The 26,953-nt window shown below is 33.5% G+C and overlaps 1 protein-coding gene across 10 annotated transcripts in view; it reads right to left on the bottom strand.

The window, feature by feature from the left end:
* sm (smooth) overlaps positions 1–26,953 on the bottom strand; it is a 625,429-nt gene that overhangs the window by 531,774 nt on the left and 66,702 nt on the right. The gene's annotated exons all lie outside the window — the stretch shown is intronic.

Raw genomic sequence — 26,953 nt, 5'->3', positions numbered from 1 at the left:
AGTGTCGATACGCTGTGGGCAAGAAACAGGGTGATCGCGATTTTTCGGTTACCTAAAAGTACCTAAATTTAAGACTCGATTTAGAGGGGGGAAATTCCAAATTCATATATTAATTCTTGCCTGAGGTGATAAGGTTTGTATGTACATATATTACAATTGACTTTCCTACAGAGAAGCACATATGTATGTATGTATATGTGTAAGATTTTCTAGCAATTACACTAATGACACGCATATTTCATTACAAAGCCAAGTGAATACAAGAACATACGCAAAAAAAAAGGAATACAAAAAGCAGCTAGTGGGCGAAAGAGAATGTTGTTCAGAAAGAACCTGGTCATACGTTAACTTCAGCACACACACAAATACACTTTAACACATACATACATATGTCCTACGTCACCTAGCACCATGTGCACTTTACAACAATCAACTCAACATTAAAAGATATTCAGTTCGTCCTTTACGTTTTGCAGTTTAAATAGCTGTCCTTCACTTGTCTTCTTATTGAGGTTATGTTATGACACGCAAGGTGCACACAATTTTAAATAAATTTGTTTAAAGTGTAAGTGTAGATGTGTGTGTGTTTCAGCTCAATTCAGCTTGAATACTAATACTAGGTTCAAAGACACACCAAATTGGCAATTTATACTATTTGGGCAATTTATTACGCAATTTGTCATATAATAAATTGTAATAATAAATTGCCAATTTAAAAAAAATTGCGTAATAAATTGTTTCAAACTGCAAATGCAACATTGTAAAGTGTGTTTATTGAGTATATTTAAACGTCAGTTACGCATGGCTGAACTATATGGTTGGCTCATCTCATCAGCTGATTTTATGTCTTTCATTTCACTGGAGTAGGGATTTTCAAAAGAAGATGGCAAACTCAAAATGAAACCAAAACATTGAACACATTTTCTTACAACACACAAAAATTTCAAAGTTTTATGTTTTCATTCCATTTCATTCGCCTAATAATGTGCGTGTTTATTTTGACAGTCTGAACAAAGGTATGTTCTTGTTGTAGAGATGAGCCAACCAGCTATCAAATTACTATTGTGTAAGCTATATCGAGTTGTATGAACAGCACTCAATTCAAATCGAAATTTCCTCAATTTATTTTTCTGTTTGAACATAGTATAACTCACTTGTTTGACAAATTGATATCAGTGCTGTTGCGTAAAGATAAAGAGGTGCGTGCCGCCTACTTCCTCGTCAGCTTCGCCACATTCCTTCTTTCACCCTGCACCCTCCTATCTTACCCTTTTCACATTACTGTCTCACTTTGTCATCGTTTAAAAACTTATTACCTGCCATGCGGTATTAAATCGATATATGCAAATTTCTTGAATTCATTTTATATAGCAAAGTAAAATGCGAAAGTAAGTGCTTGACAAGCAAAAATTCTTGCTTGATTTCAATTCAAAATGTAAATAATTTTTTTGCTAATAGCTCATGAGTTTTTGTTTAGTTGAGAAGTGGAATTAATTTATTTAATAATTTGGGAAAAATTTAAACAACGTGACATCAGGACGGACAAGGCGACAGCTGTTTCGATTATACCTTGTAAATCTCTTCAAAGCCTTTTCTCCCGGGAGTGGGAGTCGAACTCGCACCCCTACGATAGTTGAAATGGTTGTAAACGCATTCAGCTACGTCATGCCTGTTGTGAAGTCTTTCCCAATTGCCTTCTTTTTTGCATATTTTAATCTTTTACACATTGCATACTTCGTATGCAATTATGTGTTAAAGCTATGCTTGGTACGGCGGTTTTCAAAGAAACTTTGGTTTTGTTGCTGTTTTCGTTCTATTTATAGAACTACAACGAATTAACCAATTTTGTCTGTTTGTATGATTTTTAATAATTGGGGATTGCCCATATTGCTTTTTTTTTTTTAAATGTATGAAAACATTTATTTGAAGCAATTTTTTAATTTTTTTTATAATTTATTTAATAATTTGGGAAAAATTTAAACAACGTGACATCAGGAATTAATTATTGTTGAATGGTTGAGGTAGCGATTTACGATTAACAATATTTAGCTACAACATCTTTTAAAATTTGTAATTGATTTAGTCAATTTAATTTCGAATTCGAAGAGATTTTAGATCGAGCTTCTCTTCCAATTTGCGTCTTTTCTTCTTAAATAATCACACTTATTGCTTAATTACAAATATGGTTATTATCAGTTCTATACATACATAGTACTTCAATAAATTGTATATTATATTAATTACAACTAAAATGAAAGAGAAGCTCGGCCTAAAATCTCTTCGGCGGTTATCGTGCCTTCCATTTATTTATTTTAAGTAATTAAATCAATTGCGACGAATGCAATAATATTTAATCTCAATTAATCTCGATAATAAGCAACTTTCATCTGCCTGCCAATTTTAGTTTGTTTTTAGATTTATTCTATTTATCACAAAGCCGATTAATCAAAACTAGAAGCAATGATGTAAGCAATTCTTGATTATCGGCTTATTCGATACTTCAATATTATTTCTAAATTAGACCTAGTTTGTGAAACTAATTTTGTTTTATATAGCTTTATTACCAAACTTGCAAATTAAATGGAGTAATTAAAAAAGTAGAGTAATCGAAACTAGTAGGAATGGCATAATCATTTCATTAATTTTGTCTTGTTGATTAATTATTTATTAAATTCGTTGAATTCAGCTAAATCGATCCCGACTAATTAACTATTTTTTTTTTTTGCATAATAATAGCACACAATTCGTTGGTCAATACAAAATTCAAGATTGATTAATTCTGTGCGCTAATTCCATATGAAATAATCACAGCTATTTATTGCTTACTTTATTGCTATCAGATAACTAATTTGTAGTGAAAAGTAAAAAAGGAGCGCTTGCCAAACACTGCCGAGGGGCGACCCCGCTTAGAAAAATTTTCTTCTAGTTAATTGAAAAACCTTATTTCTAAAATTTTGATGTTGCTTTGCCCAGGGCATACGGTGTGGTAGGCAGAGCACGCTACCATCACACCACGGTGGCCGCCGATCATTTCTTTTAGTTTTCATTAATAAACTTTGTGATAAATCGAAAAAAATCTCAAAACAAACTGCAACTGGAAGGTAGATGAACGTTTTTTGTTATCGTGATTAATTGAGATTGATTGATTCTTACATTAGTCGCAATCGATTTAAAAAATCAGCATATTTATAACTTTCAAAAGTTACATTTATTAAGTAAAACGTAATTGTGATTATTTGTTAAGGAATTAATTTTAGCTGTGCTTAAACGAATATGCGAATAATCGAATTATTATGTATTAAACTAGTATTAACCAATGAATCAAACAACAGATGTGATTACGTAACAGAAACCATTATTTAATATGTCTAATTCAATTATTTATTTAATTGATTAGCCGATTGATTTCTCAAACTCAGTCTTGTTTATAAGTAACTTATCAGTTTATACCAATATTAATTTTTTCTTGTTTATTTTCTTCATGTAGAAAGGAGTCACGAATCAGCTGATAATCTACGAACTCATGCTGCCATCATTGCTTTTATTATTGGTTAGTCGACTTTGTGATTAATCAAACAGGCCTCAAAATAATTCTGATAAACTGGAGCTGGAAGGAGGATGCTTATTAGCATAACTAATTAAGTTCTCAAATCAGTTGTATAATCGTTTAATCTCGCAAATCTTAGTTCAATTAAACTGTACTATTAAATATCAAAACAAATTACGCAGATCACAGATCTTGATAAGAGTTTGAGAAGAGCTTTAAGGTCAGCATCTGTTATGGAATAAATTCCGAAATCAACGTTTGTATCACTCTAAACTTACGAGAACCTCAGAGGATTCAAAAATACATGATGGAATCTGTTCGAAAAAGTTTTTGGATCCACAATATTTGCGAGGGTTGGCACAAGAGTCCGGAAATGTTAGAATACAATAACACGTGTATAACCATGGTTCCAAATTAACTGAAGGAGTCGGATTTGATGCTTACTGTCGATCCAGAAATAATAGATCACTGAAAGTTGTAAATCGTAGCCGTGAAGAAAGCAGCAGAAGTTCAGTAGTATGCGTACTTAAGTTGCAGTTGCGGCAATATATATTTTGAGATTTCTCTGGAACAGAAGGTAACGAAAAGACCGGTGGGTTTGCAAATGAGAATTAGGAGATAGGAGTTGCATGTGATCCACTAAGTAGTAAAGGCATGGATAGAAGCACAGGGCTGCAAAACTTCTAAAGTCATATGGAAATCCTATGATACTAGACTCACAAAGTTGATCATATCTCTAAAGGGGAAGACTTGACCTCACAATGGACTGCCTTCTGGCGTCATATGCTAAAAAGTTAGGTGTCGTCAGTAACAGCAGATGTAGCCAGAACGAGCTGCTGGAAGAAACGGTTGAGCACGTTTTGTATTCGTATTCTGGGTATTCTGGGCGAGCGAGGACAAGGCTCAAGCTACTAGGGGCGGCAGATTTGTCAAATATCGAGGCAGCAATTAAGCTACGTCCTAGAAAACCTATATTATTTGCCAAGAGGATGGAGTTATTTTATAAGATTTGTCCTGTTACTTAATTGGTGGTTTTCCGTTTGGTCGTCAATATAAGCAGTCCAAAAAGATACGTTGAGACATGGATTGACAGATACCGAGGTAATCCTTATCCGCGTTGGTCTTCCCTTTTCGACGCAAATTTTGAAAACTGAGAGTAAGGACTGCCTACCTATTTAAAAACACAAAATATCCTCAAAAAAAGTTAGAGACAATTCTCTTAGTAAAGAGTCCTCACACCGACTATTTTAAACATTTTTTTTTAGAAAGCATTGTAAACCCATCACATACTCACTTAGCTTTGACATTTTGATGAGGAGTTTGCTGCTGCAGGTTCCAGAAGGACGTTGCTTGTCAGCAACAGGAGCAGTATTCTCATCATCTGAGGACCAAAAATAAAAAAAGACATCTTGCTCCAGAGATAGAAATAATAAAATTTGGGTTCGTTTCGTTTTGTTGACTTTCCGGCGGAGTTAAAAGCTGAAAGAGAGGAAAAAAGTTTCCTTCCGCCCATCTCCGCAATCTGATGTAACCTACGAAAAGATGGATCGAACGAACTCGAATAACAAAGCAGCTTACTTCACATGCAATTTGGAGCCAAAATGATAATTTGACATTTTAACGCACACCAAAACAATACGCAGAAGAGGAAGAAAAATTAAAAGAGCCAATATACGGTGCTCGAGAACGAACTCCACACGCAGAGAACGATAGTAGCCAGTCAGCAGTCATGTCAGCATAAATTTATAGCTCCTACACAGCAGTTGTACACTGTTAAAAATGCAGTGAAAGAACAACAAAAAATTACCACCGTAAGAGTGCAAAAGCGAATGAGACAATTTTATAATATATGCGCGGTTGGGTTTTGGCGAGTATAAACATAAAAATATGAACGGAACTTAATGCACAAGAAGTGATGAGGGGGCAAACAACCGGGTAAAGCATTGGAAGGGGCTGGGATGTAAGTACATGTGGAGCATAACAGAAGATCGACAAAGTTCAACGAGTTTGGTTATCAGCTAACGAGCACTTGGACATTCACTATTTATGGATGTGCGGATGTCAGTGCGGATACTTGTTTTAACAGCTGACCTCCCCCAAAAATATGCTACACATTTGTGCGTGCTCGACTGCCTAGTGCATGTATGCATTTTCACTGCTGCCCCCCCTCCCCCTCCCTGGCGGTCTACTTGAATTTTAATGAATAAAATTGAATACATTTTCGGTGGTTCGCTTCCGCGGAGCTGAATAGCTTAATGCGTATGCATACAATGTTGTTCGTTAATGGAATTATTAATGTCAAGTGGCAGGTTTCTGTTTTTTGGAATAATCTACACCACCAAGTTGTCATGTAGAGGGTCGAAGAAGTACTACCGGCAAGTTTCCAAAATGCGAGTGTAGCGAAGATATGAGAGGATGATGGTAATTGATGGATATAGCAAGTATGGAATTGAAATTTTTGAAAAGACCAATAAAGTTTGTAGAAGAATTACGCGTGTGTAAAGGAAAGAACGGAGTTTGAGTAGCGATTATGCGTGTTAATTAAGGATATGTGAAATGAAGCAGCTGGCGTGGAGAAGTGATTTTTACAGCGAGAACGCATCGACGACACCGAAACGACTTACGGCTTATTTATTAATTGCCAAGCGCTATTACTGCCCCATCGGGTTACGGAGCATAGAATATTCCCAAGCATGTCCGTCACAGGAGGGGACTAAAGTCTACAGCACCGGCGTTCCGTGGTGTAAAAAAAACCATTCCCGTAGCGCTCGCGATAGTGCTAGTAGATGGCTAGTACCGCAGCAAACCGGATTGATATCCGGCGAAGGACTGCGCGAATCCCTGACACTCCCATAAACCATCGGGGGGTGTAAAAACAACAACTGGACACCAAAGATATTGCTGATTTAAAAAAAATCAGTAGCCGTAATAAGGTTCGAATGACCCAAGTGGTGGAAGAGAAAAGGACGTTCGTCGTCTGAAGCTTGCATTACGCAGAATAGCTCTTTTTCAACACTAGTAATCATTGCAGTTAAAGCTCCTCTTCCTTTGGTCGAGGCAAGGGCAAGGTATCAGGGCAATCGTGGTGATAAAGGGAGTGTGAGCAAATTTCGACGTCCTAACGAAAGATGCCGCGAAGTTGAGGAGCTTCCCAAATTCCCACGATAGGCATGCATGTTGGAAGAGCCGACTAAAGTCCACAAACTCAAAAGTTCAAAGGGTAAAGAATATCGCAGTCCGCTACCAGACTACAGCGGATTCAGTCCCACAAAATACTGTACACATCTAAGACAGCTTAAGCCTCCGGGAGAGCAATATTTCCACAAAAAAAGGCCAAGTTTAGATATATCCCTTGATAAGAATTTCTTACAGAACTTGTGTTATATCGATATGCAAAAGTCTTAATACTGACGACCAACAAACTTCATGTAGTTCAAGCGCTAGTAGCGCTCATAGAGGTAATGATCAGGAATACATCAGCGTAATTAGGAAGCGATGGTTCCACAAGTACATTCCTTCCCAAAAATAAGATAGGATCAGGTAGCAAGACAATGGATGATGCAGGAAACTCCTGCCAGGTTGCAACGCTGGGTTGATAGTAGTAAAGAAACCGCTAAAGAACAGTGAAACACTTAGGGACCTGGGAAGGCAGCTTTAAGAAGGCCACAACTAGCTCAAATTGCGTTATTGATCGCAGTGAGAGATTGTCACATCACAGTCAGCCTGATGCCAAAAGGTATTTCTCGATTCGAGTCCATATTCGTTTTTTGTAGTCCGTATGGGTCATTAACCCACAATACGTTATCAATATAATTTAGTTTATTCCGGAATTTTTGGAAATCAGCCCACGGAGGCGAGGTCAGCCAGGAGCAGCTAGTGATGAGACGCTGAAGTGGCACAGCGAAGTTACTTGGAGATCTTCAGCTATGGCTAGGAAAGTATTTCTATTTAGAATACGTCATTTGTAGCACTGGGATAAAAAACGACGATTCAGCTAATAAAAACTTAACACAAGAAAAAGCTCAAGTTTCGGTCAAGGCAGCCAATTAAATATCGGTCTTAGTGGATAGAGACATCTAGATTCAAGGCACTCCGACCAAAGTAGAGCGTGGGAGCGGAGCCGTCTGTGTAATAATTAAGAATGAATTGAAGAGGCCCTGGACTTACTCTATTTGGATTCAGCTTGATTTGGAATCAAAAGGCGTTAAAGTGCTAAAAGAAGAATGAATAGTTGAATACGATTCGATCGAGATACTTACACCTCGCCCTCGGGAAGGCTACATAGCTGAACATAAAATTACTGAATGAAGCAACCTTCCATAGAACATAGACACCTGACGCGGAGCAAGCTATTAAGGCACACCGCATGGACTCCAATTGGGTAGTGCCCTGTCAACACGCCAACTACCATGGAAGGATAGATTTTAGGTAACTCTAATAGAGCCGCATAGCGCTTCGAGTCGACAACTGAACAAAACGGTTTCGCCACCCATTATGGAGTTTTATTAGCTCAGCCATTCAATTCGGAAGTGCTTGCTCCGGGCCAAGAGAACGGCGTGCCAGTTGCCATGTCGTGACATGCAGATAGTTTTTATGAAAAGTTCGATGCCACAAAGACTGAGGTCAGTCAATACTTGACAGCCGTCAACTTCATAGTGGCAGAGCTTAGCGCGTTGATATCCGCTTTACCAACTGAGCCAATATAAAATTATCTTAACATTAAGGTGTATCTTATCAACAGACTACAGTCCCCACCTAATTCCTTTCTGAATGGAATATATATGAGTTGCAGTCGACAAGAAAGGAAGACGGCGTCCAGCAGACTGTCCTGCCAGAAAACGAAGTCGGAGCCAGTCAGAATGCTGGACTGTCTGTTTTAAACAAGCTTGACTGCACTGCACTCGGCTGCAATCGACAATGTGCTTCAGGCTGCAGATTCAATAAAAATGAGGGTTAAAAATGCAACAACAGCAATGGATCCGTCATGGCCTGCGAAGGTTGAGAAAAGCGATGACTAATGAAATAAAAGCACAACAAAGCTTCCCTGGACTCGGCTGAAGCGCCAATAAAAAAACAAACATAGCAGGACTGGTATAGCAATAAAACAATAGATGACCGAAAATGTCATGGAAAAAAACTTAGATCGCGGGCCAAACTGGCCACAACGGCGCTCCTCCTCATCCTTCATAATATGATTTGGTGGTTACAAATTCGTTGTTGCTGAATAATGTATAGGGCGGCGCTTGCGTCTGTCTACGAAGTATGATTCTTCTGGGGATAGGACGCCAAACGAACCTCCCTCCACTCCCATACACATTCATTAATTTCGCTTTTATTATTATTATTTTATTATTGTTTATCCTGCATTATTTTTTTTTTGTTGCATTTGTAATCATTTTGGCAGGTTAATGCATTTTCGTGTTTTATTTGGATTGGAATAAATTGCCGTTGTCGTTGTTGCAATCAAAAAAGATGGTTGGCTCATGAATGCAGACAAAACAAAATTTGCATTTGCAGCGATTGCAACTAAAACAACGGTAAAAGTAGGAGGCGGCAGGCAAAAAACCAAATTCGAAACCCAAAAAATGGCATATGGGCTGCTGCATGCGCAAGATAACTTAAAATACTGCGACCCGTTGACTTTGTAAGGGTAAATTTTGGTCTGCGATTGCATGCGTGGTGTGTGTGTGCGTGGTGTGTGTGTGTGTGGTGTGTGTGTGTGTGCGTGTGTGTGTCATAGATGCAACCTCTTTTCCGCCAACAAAACAAGAAAAAGCAAGTCAATGAGGCAATATGCAATTTTGTGAGATTGGCAGTCAATGCAGCCGCCGCCTCCCCCGCTGTTGGAAAACTCACAAGTAGATTGAGGTGGTGTTTGATTCGAAGGACCAGCTGTTGGGTGGAGTGAAACATTGTTGCTGTAATACAGGTTGTGCAATGCGGCGCCCAAGGCACAAATTTCTACATACATACATACATATGCACATTGTTTGTCTGGCTGTCTGTTTGTTTGTTTAAAATGCATTTGAGTTGAAGTCTTCTGTGTTTGTTGTTGTGCGACTAATGGAATATACGTATACTTATAAATGAAAAATGGCAACTACAAATTTGAATTTTATGGGGAAAAAATTTTAGATTGTTTGCTTTGATGATTATTTTTATGTATTTTATTGAGTTGAATGCTGGTAGTTTGGAATGGCATTTTCGACATCTTTAGTAAAATTTAAGTATTTTTGGCTTATTTACTTTTTTCTTTTTACATTTGAGCCCTTGATTTTGAAAGTGGTATAAGTCAAAAATTTTAAAAATTGAGTTTATCAGCTATTTCATATCAAATCCTAATAAAATAATATAATCTGAAGATAATACCAGTATGCCATGAAAACTAGCTCGATAAAATGTGTTTATTTTTTGGTTGGTAAACAAAATACAGTTACTATTTTTTGATAGTGGTATCAGTCAGTCTGTTCACAAATTTTGGCAAAATAATTAGTAATTTTGTAATATGTGAGCCGGTCTATGAAAAGGTGGCTTATGACTCAAAAAAGAAATTGCGAGAAACAGCTGTTAACAGCTGTTTTTTTTTTAAGCCACCTTTTCATAGACCGGGTCACATATCTTCAGATAGTGGTTCAGGAATTATCAAGTAATCCTTTTAATGTAAAAAGATTAAGCCGTGTCTTAAATCCTAAAGCACCTGGAACGGGCAGTCGTGGCAAAATGGCTGATTCATCTAGAAAAAGAGATGAAGAAAAAATGAAAGTGATACGAGAACATATTCTGAGTTTTCCAGCATGTGAGAGCCATTACACGAGATCACATCACACTTCAGGTCGAAAGTATCTAAGTGCTGGCTGCGATATTCGAAAAATATATGAGCTGTATGTGAAAAAAGTAATGAAAATAACACATCACGCGTGAAAGAGTGGACTTACAGGAAAAGATTCAATACGGAGTTCAACTTAAATTTTCATACTCGTCGTAAAGACACGTGCGAAAAGTATGATTCGCTAAACCTATAAATTGAAGCATCCAGCATTGAAGACGAAAGTTGCATTTTATGAAAATTTATGACTAACATCTTCACAGTGCCCAACAGGTTAGAAAAAGTTTAACAGAAGACATACAAAAAGCGTTAGATAACTCGAGTGAATATTACGCATTCACATTTGATCTACAGAAAGCGCTTTCTTATCTAAAACAATACATGTTAAATTCCAATTAGAATGAGCAATTGATGCAATTAGTTTATATTCTCTAATTCATTAAACAATTAGAATAGTTCAACTAATTCCCATTAGATAATTGAAATTTTTTTCTAATGGTAAATCTAATTCCAATTAGTTGCCATTAGCAAAAAAAATTGAGTTACCTTTACAATTAGAAATTTAATTGAATTCTGCTAATGCAATTAGATATTCAATTAGCTAGAATTAGAATCAATTATTTATATTTATTGACATCATTATTCGTTCACTTCAATAATTCTTTGAAAAAAATTTATTTTTATCAAAATAATAGATTCTAATTCGAGCTAATTGAATATCTAATTGCATTAGCAGAAGTCAATTAGATTTCTAATTTTAAAGGTAACCCAATTTTTTTTCCTAATGGCAACTAATTGCAATTAGATTTACCATTAGAATAAAATTTTCAATTATCTAATAGGAATTAGTTGAACTAATTCTAATTATTTAATGAATTAGAGAATTTCGCAAATGAAGGTTAATTAGCAATCATTAGCATTATCTAATCATTACTTAACATCTATGTCTAAAACTTTATTTTTCGGTAGCTTATTATAAGCGCAACATGTATGTATACAATTTAGGGTTTCATAATTTCCACAATGAAAATGCTAACTTGTATGCATGGGATGAAACAATCGCCTCAGGAGGATCATAGGAAGATGCATCCTGCATCTTAAAGCACATTCGGGACATTACCAATCAAAAGCATGTCATAGCTTACAGTGATGCCTGCTCAGGACAAACTCGTAACATTAACATAGCTTTAATTAAAATTGTTCAGTCATCTGATAATAATCTTGAAACATTTGATCATAAATTTATGGTATCCGGCCATTCTTTTTCGCCAAATGATAGCGGTTTTGGCTTGATATAAACTAAAATTAAAAAATCAAATTATTTATACATCCCTGGGTATTACTATAATTTAATAGAAGTATAAAGAAAAACCATTTTTGGTAGTACAAATGGCTCACAAAGATTTCATTGATCCACATAAGATGTTTTATAAAACTTGCTTTAATGAAAATTCCGAATTCAAAGTATTAGACCTCCCACCTAAAAGAGGAAGACCTAGAATATACGAAAATATTGATTATACACAACCATTAGACCAATACATAAGAAAAACGTTAAGATATGATGGATTTACTACCCTATATCCCACCAATTTTTCAGAAACACTTTAAGGGATCAGTTAATGGTGACTTAACCATAACCAGATACAACAGCTAATCGAACCAACCTTATGGAAATCAATGTTATCGATTAATGGTGCCATACTATAACGCTAAAGCCATAAGCATACCATAGCCAACCAATTGGTTTTTCGCCATACCCATAACCTAAAAATACTTAAGTTGGAGAATTTATTAACTTTTTGTAGATTTTATTGCTTTGGATACATTTTGACCACGAGACTTATTTTTTGTGTATTATGTTTGTATTTTTTGCGTTTTCTTCATTTTTATGAAATGTTCACGATTTTTAGGTTAAGACACCAATAACTGATGCCAATTTGATATGTATAAGCAAAAATATGGTTATGACTATGGCGTTATGACTATGTCAACTTTAACTCGGGCTTTATTTCCCAAAATATTAATAAATCATTTACTTAGTTACAGTGAAATGAGTTTGAATAAAATGTTAATTACTAATAAAAATGTTTCCTGGGTGGTGTAAGTCATTTATAAAGTAATGCAGTTAATTTTGAAAGTGGTATAAGTCATTTCAACCTTTCAAAACCACATTAAACGTGGTTATAAATTTCATGATCATAATAAATACTTGATTGTTGGCACTACTTTACTGTCGAAAAATCATATTCCATAATACAAAAATATTTTTTAATCCTTTAAAATGCAAAACTCTAAATATCTCGAAACAAGGAAAATATGACTTATACCACTTTCAAAATGAAGGGCTCATTTGTTTTATTGTTTACTTTTTTATTTTCTATTATTTTATTTAAGTATTTTCTATTAACGTTTTTATTTCATGCAAAAAATGTGTTTATTATACTCAGTTGAGCAGAGCCCACAGAGTATATTAACTTTGATTGCATAACGGTTGGTTGTAAAGGTATAAAGGAATCGAGATAGATATAGACTTCCATATATCAAAATCATCAGTATCGAAAAAAAATTCGATTGAGCCATGTCCGTCCGTCTGTCCGTTAACACGATAACTTGAGTAAATTTTGAGGTATATTGATGAAATTTGGTACGTAGGTTCCTGGGCACTCATCTCAGATCGCTATTTAAAATGCACGATATCGGACAATAACCACGCCCACTTTTTCGATATCGAAAATTTCGAAAAATCGTAAAAGTGCGATAATTCATTACCAAATACGCATTAAGCGATGAAACTTGGTAGGTGAGTTGAGCTTATGACGCAGAATATAAAACTAGTAAAATTTTGGACAATGGGCGTGGCACCGCCCACTTTTAAATGAAGGTAATTTAGAAGTTTTGCAAGCTGTAATTTGGCAGTCGTTGAAGATATCATGATGAAATTTGGCAGGAACGTTACTCTTATTACTTTATGTCTGCTTAATAAAAATTTGCAAAATCGGAGAACGACCACGCCCACTTTTTAAAAAATTTTTTTTTTTAATTCAAATTTTAAAAGAAAAGTTAATATCTTTACAGCATATAAGTAAATTATGCCAACATTCAACTCCAGTAATAATATGGTGCAAAAAAATACAAAAATAAAAGAAAATTTCAAAATGGGCGTGGCTTCGCCCTTTTTCATTTACTTTGTCTAGGATGCTTGTAATGCCATAAGTCGAACAAAAATTAACTTATCCTTGTGAAATTTGGTAGAGGCTTAACTTCTAGGACGATAACTGTTTTCTGTGAAAAAGGGCGAAATCGGTTGAAGCCACGCCCAGTTTTTATACACAGTCGACCGTCTGTCCTTCCGCTCGGCCGTTAACACGATAACTTGAGCAAAAATCGATATATCTTTACTAAACTCAGTTCACGTACTTATCTGAACTCACTTTGTATTGGTATAAAAAATGGCCGAAATCCGACTATGACCACGCCCACTTTTTCGATATCGAAAATTACGAAAAATGAAAAAAATGCCATAATTATATACCAAATACGAAAAAATGGATGAAACATGGTAATTGTATTGGTCTATTGACGCAAAATAAAACTTTAGAAAAAACTTGGTAAAATGGGTGTGACACCTACCATATTAAGTAGAAGAAAATGAAAAAGTTTTGCAGGGCGAAATCAAAAGCCCTTGGAATCTTGGAAGGAATACTGTACGTGGTATTACATATATAAATAAACTAGCGGTACCCGACAGATGATGTTCTGGATCACCCTGGTCCACATTTTGGTAGATATCTCGAAAACGCCTTCACATATACAACTAAGGGCCACTCCCTTTTAAAACCCTCATTAATACCTTTAATTTGATACCCATATCGTACAAACAAATTCTTGAGTCACCCCTCGTCCACGTTTATGGCGATATCTCGAAAAGACGTTCACATATAGAACTAAGGCCAACTCCTTTTTAAAATACTCATTAACACCTTTCATTTTATACCCATATCGTACAAACAAATTCTAGAGTCACCCCTGGTCCACCTTTATGTCGATATCTCCAAAAGGTGTCCACCTATAGAACTAAGGCCCACGCCTTTTTAAAATACTCATTAACACCTTTCATTTGATACTCATATCGTACAAAAAAATTCTAGAGTCACCCCTGGCCCACCTTTATGGCGATATCTCGAAAAGGCATCCACCTATAAAACTAAGGCCCACTCCCTTTTAAAATACTCATTAACACCTTTCATTTGATACCCATATCGTATAAACAAATTCTAGAGTCGCCCCTGGTCCACCTTTATGTCGATATCTCGAAAAAGCATCCACCTATAGAACTAAGACCCACGCCCTTTTAAAATACTCATTAACACCTTTCATTTGATACCCATATCGTACAAACAAATTCTAGAGTCACCCCTGGTCCACCTTTATGTCGATATCTCGAAAAGGCATCCACCTATAAAACTAAGGCCCACTCCCTTTTAAAATACTCATTAACACCTTTCATTTGATACTCATATCGTACAAAAAGATTCTAGAGTCACCCCTGGCCCACCTTTATGGCGATATCTCGAAAAGGCATCCACCTATAAAACTAAGGCCCACTCCCTTTTAAAATACTCATTAACACCTTTCATTTGATACCCATATCGTATAAACAAATTCTAGAGTCGCCCCTGGTCCACCTTTATGTCGATATCTCGAAAAATCATCCACCTATAGAACTAAGACCCACGCCCTTTTAAAATACTCATTAACACCTTTCATTTGATACCCATATCGTACAAACAAATTCTAGAGTCACCCCTGGTCCACCTTTATGGCGATATCTCGAAAAGGCGTCCACCTATAGAACTAAGGCCCACACCCTTTTAAAATACTCATTAACACCTTTCATTTGATACCCATATCGTACAAACAAATTTTAGAGTCACCCCTGGTCTACCTTTATGGAGATATCTCGAAAAGGCGTCTACCTATAGAACTAAGACCCACGCCCTTTTAAAATAGTCATTAACACCTTTCATTTGATACCCATATCGTACAAACAAATTCTAGAGTCACCCCTGGTCCACCTTTATGGCGATATCTCGAAAAGGCGTCCACCTATAGAACTAAGGCCCACACCCTTTTAAAATACTCATTAGCACCTTTCATTTGATACCCATATTGTACAAACGCATTCTAGAGTCAACCCTGGTCCACGTTTATGGCGATATCCCGAAAAGGCGTCCACCCATAGAACAAAGGCCCACTCCCTTTTAAAAAACTTATTACACTTTTCGTTTGACACCCATATTGTACAAACGCATTCTAGAGTCAACCCAGGTCCACTTTTATAACGATATTCCGAAAAGGCGTCCACCTATAGAACTAAGGTCCACTCCCTTTTAAAATACTCATTAACACCTTTCATTTGATACCCATATAGTACAAACAAATTCTAGAGTCACCCCTGGTCCACGTTTATGGCGATATCTCGAAAAGGCGTCCACATATAGAACTAAGGCCCACGACCTCTTAAAATACTCATTAACACCTTTCATTTGATACTCATATCGTACAAACAAATTCTAGAGTCACTCCTGGTCCATTTTTATAGCGATATCTCGAAAAGGCGTCCATCTATAGTACTTAGGCCCACGCTCTTTTAAAATACTCATTAATACCTTTTATTTGATACCCATATCGTACAAAATAAATTCTAGAGTCACCCCTGGTCCACCTTTATGGCGATATCCCTAAATGGCGTCCATCTATAGATCTATGGCCCACTTCCTCTTAAAATACTCTTTAATACCTTCCATTTGATACACATGTCATACAAACACATTCCAGGGTTACCCTAGGTTCCTTTTACAACATGGTGATTTCCCTTACTTTGTCTCCACAGCTCTCAACTGAGTATGTAATGTTCGGTTACACCCGAACTTAGCCTTCCTTACTTGTTTTTTTTTACCGTTAAAATGTAAGTATTACATTTACTTTTCTATTTTTTTTAAATTTTGTATGCTTAATTTTAGGCTTTTAATTTTTCTTTTCTTTGAAATTTTCTATTTTCCATTGTGCTATTCATTCAAGTTTAATTCTTCGATTTTGTATTTTCTATAAATTTTTTGTTGGCATAGTTTATACATATTTAAATTTAATTAATTTATTTATTTTTAATTATTTTTTATTTAATCTTTTTATTTATAATTCTTAATTTCTTTTTGCATACATATTCTTTTCTTTTAGCTTTTTTTAATAAAATTTAGTAATTTATTATATGTATATATTTCATAATTTTTTTATCGATAGTCTATTTCTATTTTTCAATCTTTTATTTACTATTGAAATTTTATTTTTTTAAATTAATTTTATACATTTCTTGATTTTTTATATTTCGCGTTTTTTTTTGATAAGGCGTTTTAATTTCTATTTTTTTTACAATGTTTCATATTTGTTAAAACTTTTTATTTTTTCAATTCCATTATATTTTTTTTTTATCTCTAATCTTTTATTTCAGTGTAGTTTTCCATTTTTCTTAATATTTTTTTATACATTCTTAAAATTGTTAGCATTCCTTTATTTATTTTATTTTTTTAAACCGTAAATTTTTAGTTTTTTTCGTTAGTTGTTTTTTGCGGTTTATTTACTTTCACTTTTTTAATGTAAAACAGGCATATGTTTTTTTCATTTGTTGTTTGCTTTTTATAAATAAATATAATGTTTTCTTGCATTTCATTGATTTTTTCGAACATTTTTTGTGATTGTTTAAAAAATGTAATTTTCCCTAAGCTTTTAGTTTTGTAACTTGGGAAAGAAATTTTATTTTTTAACTCGTCCTCTTTTTTATTAAATGTAAGTTTAACGTTTTTATAATTTTTTTTTTGTTATTAAAAATATATATGTAGATTTTTTTTAATTTTACTATTTCCAGTTTTTATGAAATTTCTGCAAATTCATTTTTTAAGTGATTTGAAAAAAAAATAATTGGAAATTTTAGTTTTTCATATTATTTTTATTTTGAATATAAATGTTTCTTCGTGACTATACTTTTGTAAAATGCTTTAGAAGGAAAAAAAGTATAGATTTTATTTTATTTTTTGTTTTACTGATATAGTTTAAGTTTAAAATTTTTCAGCTTTTATTCTTTTTTAAATTTTTTCGTTATATTGTTTTTTTGTTAATTTCATTTATAACGTCTTTGCCTAATTTTTTTTTTCCTTTTGCTTGCTTGTATATTAGCAACTTTGCAAATCTTTTTTTATTTTTGAATATGAAAAGATTTTGTTTTTCTTAATTATTAATTAAGTTTTTCAAGCCTTTTTTAATATCAGTATTTATTGGTGAATTTAAATTTTTATAACATTTTTGAAATAAAAAAAACATGTTTTTAATGTTGTCTTAACTTTTTATATTTGTAATGATATACTAACTCACGAGAATTTAAAATTTCACTTTCTCTAGTTTCTATGAAATCTGCAATTATTGTTTTTTTTTCGTCTTTTTATTTTTGTAACTTTTTTGTTATGAAATAAAAAAAATTGTTTAGTACTAAAATCTTTGCATAATTTTACCTTTCATTTTACTTGCATATGTAAACATTTAAAACTGAAGTCTTGGCAAATAATTTTTTTTTATAATCCTTATTGTTTTTGAATATCTACATTTTTTGGAAAATTTTAATTTTTCGTAACAATCATATTTTATTTTTTGTTTGCGTTTTTTTAAATTAAATGTTTAAATATTTTAATTTTTTTTTTTGTATTTTTTATTTAATTTTCTTTTTTTTTGTTTTTTTTTTTTAGTTTAAAATATATCATTTTTTCGCATTTCTTTAAACTAGTTTTTCTATCTATTTTACTTACATATATACGTATATAGTCAGGAGAATTGAAAATTGAAGTCTTGACAAATAATTTTTATTTTTTTTTTTATTTTTATAATTGTTTTTGAATCGAACCTTGAATCTTTTATTTTTATATTTAAATTTTTTTTCATAACCATGTTTTCATATATTTATTATTTTTGAATATCAAAATTTTAAGGTAAATTTTAAATTTTCGCTAATTTACGTTTCTTTAATTAAATGTTTAAAATTAAATTTTTTATTTTCGTTTTCTTTTTTATTAATAAAATATTGTTTTTGTTGCATTTTTTTTTTTTTTCAAATTAAATAATTGCATATTTTTTTCGTTTTTATAAGTTTTAATTTATTTTCTTTTTAAGCTGGAACATCGAGAGTTTCAAACGGATATTTCCACAAGGGAGACCCACCCAACGAAGACACCCGAATAAGTTTTCTCAAATTACAATCTACAACAAAACAAGAGAAAAAGAATTGCTTGATATCCTAGTTATTATCCTTTTCATACAAAATGTACTCTGATAAAATCTTTAGGGATAAGCCACATTGATTTCACTAATAAATTTCAGTCACCGTGGTGTGATGGTAGCGTGCTCCGCCTATCACACCGTATGCCCTGGGTTCAACTCCCGGGCAAAGCAACATCAAAATTTTAGAAATAAGATTTTTCAATTAGAAGAAAATTTTTCTAAGCGGGGTCGCCCCTCGGCAATGTCTGGCAAGCAAAATCGATATATCTTTACTAAACTCAGTTCACGTACTTATCTGAACTCACTTTGTATTGGTATAAAAAATGGCCGAAATCCGACTATGACCACGCCCACTTTTTCGATATCGAAAATTACGAAAAATGAAAAAAATGCCATAATTATATACCAAATACGAAAAAATGGATGAAACATGGTAATTGTATTGGTCTATTGACGCAAAATATAACTTTAGAAAAAACTTGGTAAAATGGGTGTGACACCTACCATATTAAGTAGAAGAAAATGAAAAAGTTTTGCAGGGCGAAATCAAAAGCCCTTGGAATCTTGGAAGGAATACTGTACGTGGTATTACATATATAAATAAACTAGCGGTACCCGACAGATGATGTTCTGGATCACCCTGGTCCACATTTTGGTAGATATCTCGAAAACGCCTTCACATATACAACTAAGGGCCACTCCCTTTTAAAACCCTCATTAATACCTTTAATTTGATACCCATATCGTACAAACAAATTCTTGAGTCACCCCTCGTCCACGTTTATGGCGATATCTCGAAAAGACGTTCAAATATAGAACTAAGGCCAACTCCTTTTTAAAATACTCATTAACACCTTTCATTTTATACCCATATCGTACAAACAAATTCTAGAGTCACCCCTGGTCCACCTTTATGTCGATATCTCCAAAAGGTGTCCACCTATAGAACTAAGGCCCACGCCTTTTTAAAATACTCATTAACACCTTTCATTTGATACTCATATCGTACAAAAAAATTCTAGAGTCACCCCTGGCCCACCTTTATGGCGATATCTCGAAAAGGCATCCACCTATAAAACTAAGGCCCACTCCCTTTTAAAATACTCATTAACACCTTTCATTTGATACCCATATCGTATAAACAAATTCTAGAGTCGCCCCTGGTCCACCTTTATGTCGATATCTCGAAAAAGCATCCACCTATAGAACTAAGACCCACGCCCTTTTAAAATACTCATTAACACCTTTCATTTGATACCCATATCGTACAAACAAATTCTAGAGTCACCCCTGGTCCACCTTTATGTCGATATCTCGAAAAGGCATCCACCTATAAAACTAAGGCCCACTCCCTTTTAAAATACTCATTAACACCTTTCATTTGATACTCATATCGTACAAAAAAATTCTAGAGTCACCCCTGGCCCACCTTTATGGCGATATCTCGAAAAGGTATCCACCTATAAAACTAAGAAGACCCACTCCCTTTTAAAATACTCATTAACACCTTTCATTTGATACCCATATCGTATAAACAAATTCTAGAGTCGCCCTTGGTCCACCTTTATGTCGATATCTCGAAAAAGCATCCACCTATAGAACTAAGACCCACGCCCTTTTAAAATACTCATTAACACCTTTCATTTGATACCCATATCGTACAAACAAATTCTAGAGTCACCCCTGGTCCACCTTTATGGCGATATCTCGAAAAGGCGTCCACCTATAGAACTAAGGCCCACACCCTTTTAAAATACTCATTAACACCTTTCATTTGATACCCATATCGTACACAAAAGTTCTAGAGTCACCCCTGGCCCACCTTTATGGCGATATCTCGAAAAGGCATCCACCTATAGAACTAAGGCCCACTCCCTTTTAAAATACTCATTAACACCTTTCATTTGATACCCATATCGTACAAACAAATTCTAGAGTCACCCCTGGTCTACCTTTATGGAGATATCTCGAAAAGGCGTCCACCTATAGAACTAAGACCCACGCCCTTTTAAAATAGTCACTAACACCTTTCATTTGATACCCATATCGTACAAACAAATTCTAGAGTCACCCCTGGTCCACCTTTATGGCGATATCTCGAAAAGGCGTCCACCTATAGAACTAAGGCCCACACCTTTTTAAAATACTCATTTGATACCCATATTGTACAAACGCATTCTAGAGTCAACCCTGGTCCACGTTTATGGCGATATCCCGAAAAGGCGTCCACCCATAGAACAAAGGCCCACTCCCTTTTAAAAAACTTATTACACTTTTCGTTTGACACCCATATTGTACAAACGCATTCTAGAGTCAACCCAGGTCCACTTTTATAACGATATTCCGAAAAGGCGTCCACCTATAGAACTAAGGTCCACTCCCTTTTAAAATACTCATTAACACCTTTCATTTGATACCCATATAGTACAAACAAATTCTAGAGTCACCCCTGGTCCACGTTTATGGCGATATCTCGAAAAGGCGTCCACATATAGAACTAAGGCCCACGACCTCTTAAAATACTCATTAACACCTTTCATTTGATACTCATATCGTACAAACAAATTCTAGAGTCACTCCTGGTCCATTTTTATAGCGATATCTCGAAAAGGCGTCCATCTATAGTACTTAGGCCCACGCTCTTTTAAAATACTCATTAATACCTTTTATTTGATACCCATATCGTACAAAATGAATTCTAGAGTCACCCCTGGTCCACCTTTATGGCGATATCCCTAAATGGCGTCCATCTATAGATCTATGGCCCACTTCCTCTTAAAATACTCTTTAATACCTTCCATTTGATACACATGTCATACAAACACATTCTCAACTGAGTATGTAATGTTCGGTTACACCCGAACTTAGCCTTCCTTACTTGTTTTTTTTTTACCGTTAAAATGTAAGTATTACATTTACTTTTCTATTTTTTTTTAATTTTGTATGCTTAATTTTAGGCTTTTAATTTTTCTTTTCTTTGAAATTTTCTATTTTCCATTGTGCTATTCATTCAAGTTTAATTCTTCGATTTTGTATTTTCTATAAATTTTTTGTTGGCATAGTTTATACATATTTAAATTTAATTAATTTATTTATTTTTAATTATTTTTTATTTAATCTTTTTATTTATAATTCTTAATTTCTTTTTGCATACATATTCTTTTCTTTTAGCTTTTTTTAATAAAATTTAGTAATTTATTATATGTATATATTTCATAATTTTTTTATCGATAGTCTATTTCTATTTTTCAATCTTTTATTTACTATTGAAATTTTATTTTTTTAAATTAATTTTATACATTTCTTGATTTTTTATATTTCGCGTTTTTTTTGATAAGGCGTTTTAATTTCTATTTTTTTTACAATGTTTCATATTTGTTAAAACTTTTTATTTTTTCAATTCCATTATATTTTTTTTTTATCTCTAATCTTTTATTTCAGTGTAGTTTTCCATTTTTCTTAATATTTTTTTATACATTCTTAAAATTGTTAGCATTCCTTTATTTATTTTATTTTTTTAAACCGTAAATTTTTAGTTTTTTTCGTTAGTTGTTTTTTGCGGTTTATTTACTTTCACTTTTTTAATGTAAAACAGGCATATGTTTTTTTCATTTGTTGTTTGCTTTTTATAAATAAATATAATGTTTTCTTGCATTTCATTGATTTTTTCGAACATTTTTTGTGATTGTTTAAAAAATGTAATTTTCCCTAAGCTTTTAGTTTTGTAACTTGGGAAAGAAATTTTATTTTTTAACTCGTCCTCTTTTTTATTAAATGTAAGTTTAACGTTTTTATAATTTTTTTTTTGTTATTAAAAATATATATGTAGATTTTTTTTAATTTTACTATTTCCAGTTTTTATGAAATTTCTGCAAATTCATTTTTTAAGTGATTTGAAAAAAAAATAATTGGAAATTTTAGTTTTTCATATTATTTTTATTTTGAATATAAATGTTTCTTCGTGACTATACTTTTGTAAAATGCTTTAGAAGGAAAAAAAGTATAGATTTTATTTTATTTTTTGTTTTACTGATATAGTTTAAGTTTAAAATTTTTCAGCTTTTATTCTTTTTTAAATTTTTTCGTTATATTGTTTTTTTGTTAATTTCATTTATAACGTCTTTGCCTAATTTTTTTTTTCCTTTTGCTTGCTTGTATATTAGCAACTTTGCAAATCTTTTTTTATTTTTGAATATGAAAAGATTTTGTTTTTCTTAATTATTAATTAAGTTTTTCAAGCCTTTTTTAATATCAGTATTTATTGGTGAATTTAAATTTTTATAACATTTTTGAAATAAAAAAAACATGTTTTTAATGTTGTCTTAACTTTTTATATTTGTAATGATATACTAACTCACGAGAATTTAAAATTTCACTTTCTCTAGTTTCTATGAAATCTGCAATTATTGTTTTTTTTTCGTCTTTTTATTTTTGTAACTTTTTTGTTATGAAATAAAAAAAATTGTTTAGTACTAAAATCTTTGCATAATTTTACCTTTCATTTTACTTGCATATGTAAACATTTAAAACTGAAGTCTTGGCAAATAATTTTTTTTTTATAATCCTTATTGTTTTTGAATATCTACATTTTTTGGAAAATTTTAATTTTTCGTAACAATCATATTTTATTTTTTGTTTGCGTTTTTTTAAATTAAATGTTTAAATATTTTAATTTTTTTTTTTGTATTTTTTATTTAATTTTGTTTTTTTTTGTTTTTTTTTTTTAGTTTAAAATATATCATTTTTTCGCATTTCTTTAAACTAGTTTTTCTATCTATTTTACTTACATATATACGTATATAGTCAGGAGAATTGAAAATTGAAGTCTTGACAAATAATTTTTATTTTTTTTTTTATTTTTATAATTGTTTTTGAATCGAACCTTGAATCTTTTATTTTTATATTTAAATTTTTTTTCATAACCATGTTTTCATATATTTATTATTTTTGAATATCAAAATTTTAAGGTAAATTTTAAATTTTCGCTAATTTACGTTTCTTTAATTAAATGTTTAAAATTAAATTTTTTATTTTCGTTTTCTTTTTTATTAATAAAATATTGTTTTTGTTGCATTTTTTTTTTTTCAAATTAAATAATTGCATATTTTTTTCGTTTTTATAAGTTTTAATTTATTTTCTTTTTAAGCTGGAACATCGAGAGTTTCAAACGGATATTTCCACAAGGGAGACCCACCCAACGAAGACACCCGAATAAGTTTTCTCAAATTACAATCTACAACAAAACAAGAGAAAAAGAATTGCTTGATATCCTAGTTATTATCCTTTTCATACAAAATGTACTCTGATAAAATCTTTAGGGATAAGCCACATTGATTTCACTAATAAATTTCAGTCACCGTGGTGTGATGGTAGCGTGCTCCGCCTATCACACCGTATGCCCTGGGTTCAACTCCCGGGCAAAGCAACATCAAAATTTTAGAAATAAGATTTTTCAATTAGAAGAAAATTTTTCTAAGCGGGGTCGCCCCTCGGCAGTGTCTGGCAAGCGCTCCGATTGTATTTCTGCCATGAAAAGCTCTCAGTGAAAACTCATCTGCCTTGCAGATGCCGTTCGGAGTCGGCATAAAACATGTAGGTCCCGTCCGGCCAATTTGTAGGAAAAAATCAAGAGGAGCACGACGCAAATTGGAAGAGAAGCTCGGCCTTAGATCTCTTCGGAGGTTATCGCGCTTTACATTTATTTTTTTTATTTTAATAAGTATTACTCTACACTGGGGTGTTACATAAAATGGCATTAGATGAAATGGAGGAAGCGCAATAAAATCTACGCAAAATGGCAAGGCTTAAAAGTAGCAAAAGAAAAAAGCTTGGAAGGCAAAACGTAAAGGAAGCTAAGACGCAAAATGATATGGCGTGGAAAGTGGACACTGAAAAGATAAAAATGTTACAAACAGTATCACCCGAGTATAATGTAGACTAAATACTATTTACTTACAGCAAGCTGAGCGGATGCGCGCTTATCAGCCACGCAAAAGGAAAGTGCACAGCATCTATGCAGGAAATCCACTTTCTTTAAGAGGCATTTAAAATGTTGCGCCCTTTAAACTTACAACCTAACAAGCATTCTATGCCTAAGGGGAACAGAAAACTCAAACCGAAATATCTCAGCGAGCCATGTCTACGCATAACAAACATGATTCGTGACAGCAAGCACCTAAAAGTATGCGCTAAATTGTTAGCTAGAATGAAAGTAAAAACAAAAGTAACAAATATGTGTAAGTATGTCATAGAAAGGTGGAAAAGGCCGCATCACTACGCCTACATCCGGTATACATGCATAACTATATTCTACTGTATATCCGCATATCTATGACAGCTAACTAACCGCCCTTATAAGTATTAGATGGCATACTGTTAGGCGCAATTTCTGCATAAGGCGCTAATACGACTAAAGCGACGACATATTTGATGACAGTGATGCTGCTGCTTCTCCTGCTGAAGCCTAAATGTATGCAAGACAAAGGATACAAGTTGTTAAACGATTGCTCTTCAACAACGACGACGACGACACGACTACAGTAGATATGTGAAAATCGAGCGGTGAACGCGAGCGATGAAGCTAGCGTGCCTTTGAATATGCGATTACACTGTTAGTATTGAGTGTATGATGCTCAAAAATTTTGAGTGAAATAATTTATATAATGCACCAACAGCATCCCCTTAGCTAGTTACAGCCTTAAAGTATGCAACAGTCGGTTTAGTGGCGTGCACAAACACACTGTAAACTACAGGGCGCAACAGCTAAGAGGCAAAAAACGAGCTAAGAATTAAGAGCGCTTTTGCTAAGACATTAACGAGCGCTCTGAGAAGCACCCACTTCAGCGTATATAGTATGCATGTGTGTGTGTGTGTAGTGAAAGGAAAATGAAGAGGTCGAAGTAGAAAAATACAAGATTATATACTTGTGAAAACGTTTAAGTTAAACCGGAGGCATTTGTGGCACTCAACTGAGATATTTTATTTAATATGTATGTATGCATGGTTATGCGCCTTAATGCAGATGACAATATGTATTTGAGGTCGTTAACGTACATGTATACATACGCACACATGTATGTATGTATGTCCATGTGAATTTCACCATATGACGACTCGGCACTCAGTTAACTATATATTTTTGCTCGTTACTTTGCGCGTCTCTATTTTGTGTTGCGCGAGAGTGCCGCCACAACGATTGCATACTTGTTGGCGCATAAATAATTTATGTATTTGTCTTAGGTATTCTTTATACAGTGTGTCGCCACTAGACAACGATTTTATTGTACGTCAACTCGAGTGTTGCCATATTGTGTGAAAATATCAGTAATTTTAGAAAATATAAAAAAATCTATTGCATACTTCTAGGCGCGTGTATTAGTGCATATTCTTCAAATGGAATTTTGTTGTAATTTAAACAAAGTTTCAGTGGAAAAGCAAAATACATAAGAGCTTTATATACTATTTCATAACATACTTTTAGGCACAGATTCTTTTAGTTACATAGCATTGACATGTTCGTGGCGTCATATTAAAGCAAACAGTTTTCGGAATTTCTTGCAACTGAAATGGCATTGGCTGGGACCTGATATTAGGGAGTGGATGTCTCCTTTCTACACCTACTCTTCAGGTTGTATGCCATATTGTATGCCGTATGTTGAAGTCGCAGAACGGCTACCAGCAGTTCAAGGCCCTATCCTGTGTTAAGAGTCCGGTTGAAGAAGGCCATATCGCAGAATTTGCCTCAAAAACACTACACATTTTCAGCGAAATGGTGAGGTATCGCGTCGTTCTTGAAATTGTTGGCTTTAGCAAAACAATAAGACTTTAACCGAAACAAGCATTTTATGCGCTTTAGAATTGCATACCTGTAGGCTTAAAGATATCTATAAGTTCTAGTATTCAAGTATTCCATTATTTCGAATCAAATGTAATCAACAAAACGTTGCTGACAGGTAAGAATTTCATGAAGATAAAAATGATTGCATACGTATAGGCGCACAGACCAAATATTTCAACTTTTGCGCATTGTATACCAATTTATTACACACCAACTAACAGTTGCCATATTTTGCGAAATGTTTAAAATATATGCCAATTTAAGAGAATTTAGCGTTATATTCGCTTTATCATTGCATACTTTACGGCGCATTTCGCAATACAAAACTTGGTGAGCAATTGCAGCTACGTATTTAACTAAAATTTACTTGAATCTGCTGCTAATATGTTAGCTAGTTTTTCGTCGTAGAACAAAACCT

The sequence above is a fragment of the Eurosta solidaginis genome, chromosome 3 (assembly GCF_040869045.1).
Source record: "Eurosta solidaginis isolate ZX-2024a chromosome 3, ASM4086904v1, whole genome shotgun sequence".
NCBI classification, from domain to species: Eukaryota; Metazoa; Arthropoda; class Insecta; order Diptera; family Tephritidae; genus Eurosta; species Eurosta solidaginis.
This window is presented reverse-complemented; position numbering and strand designations above follow the sequence as displayed.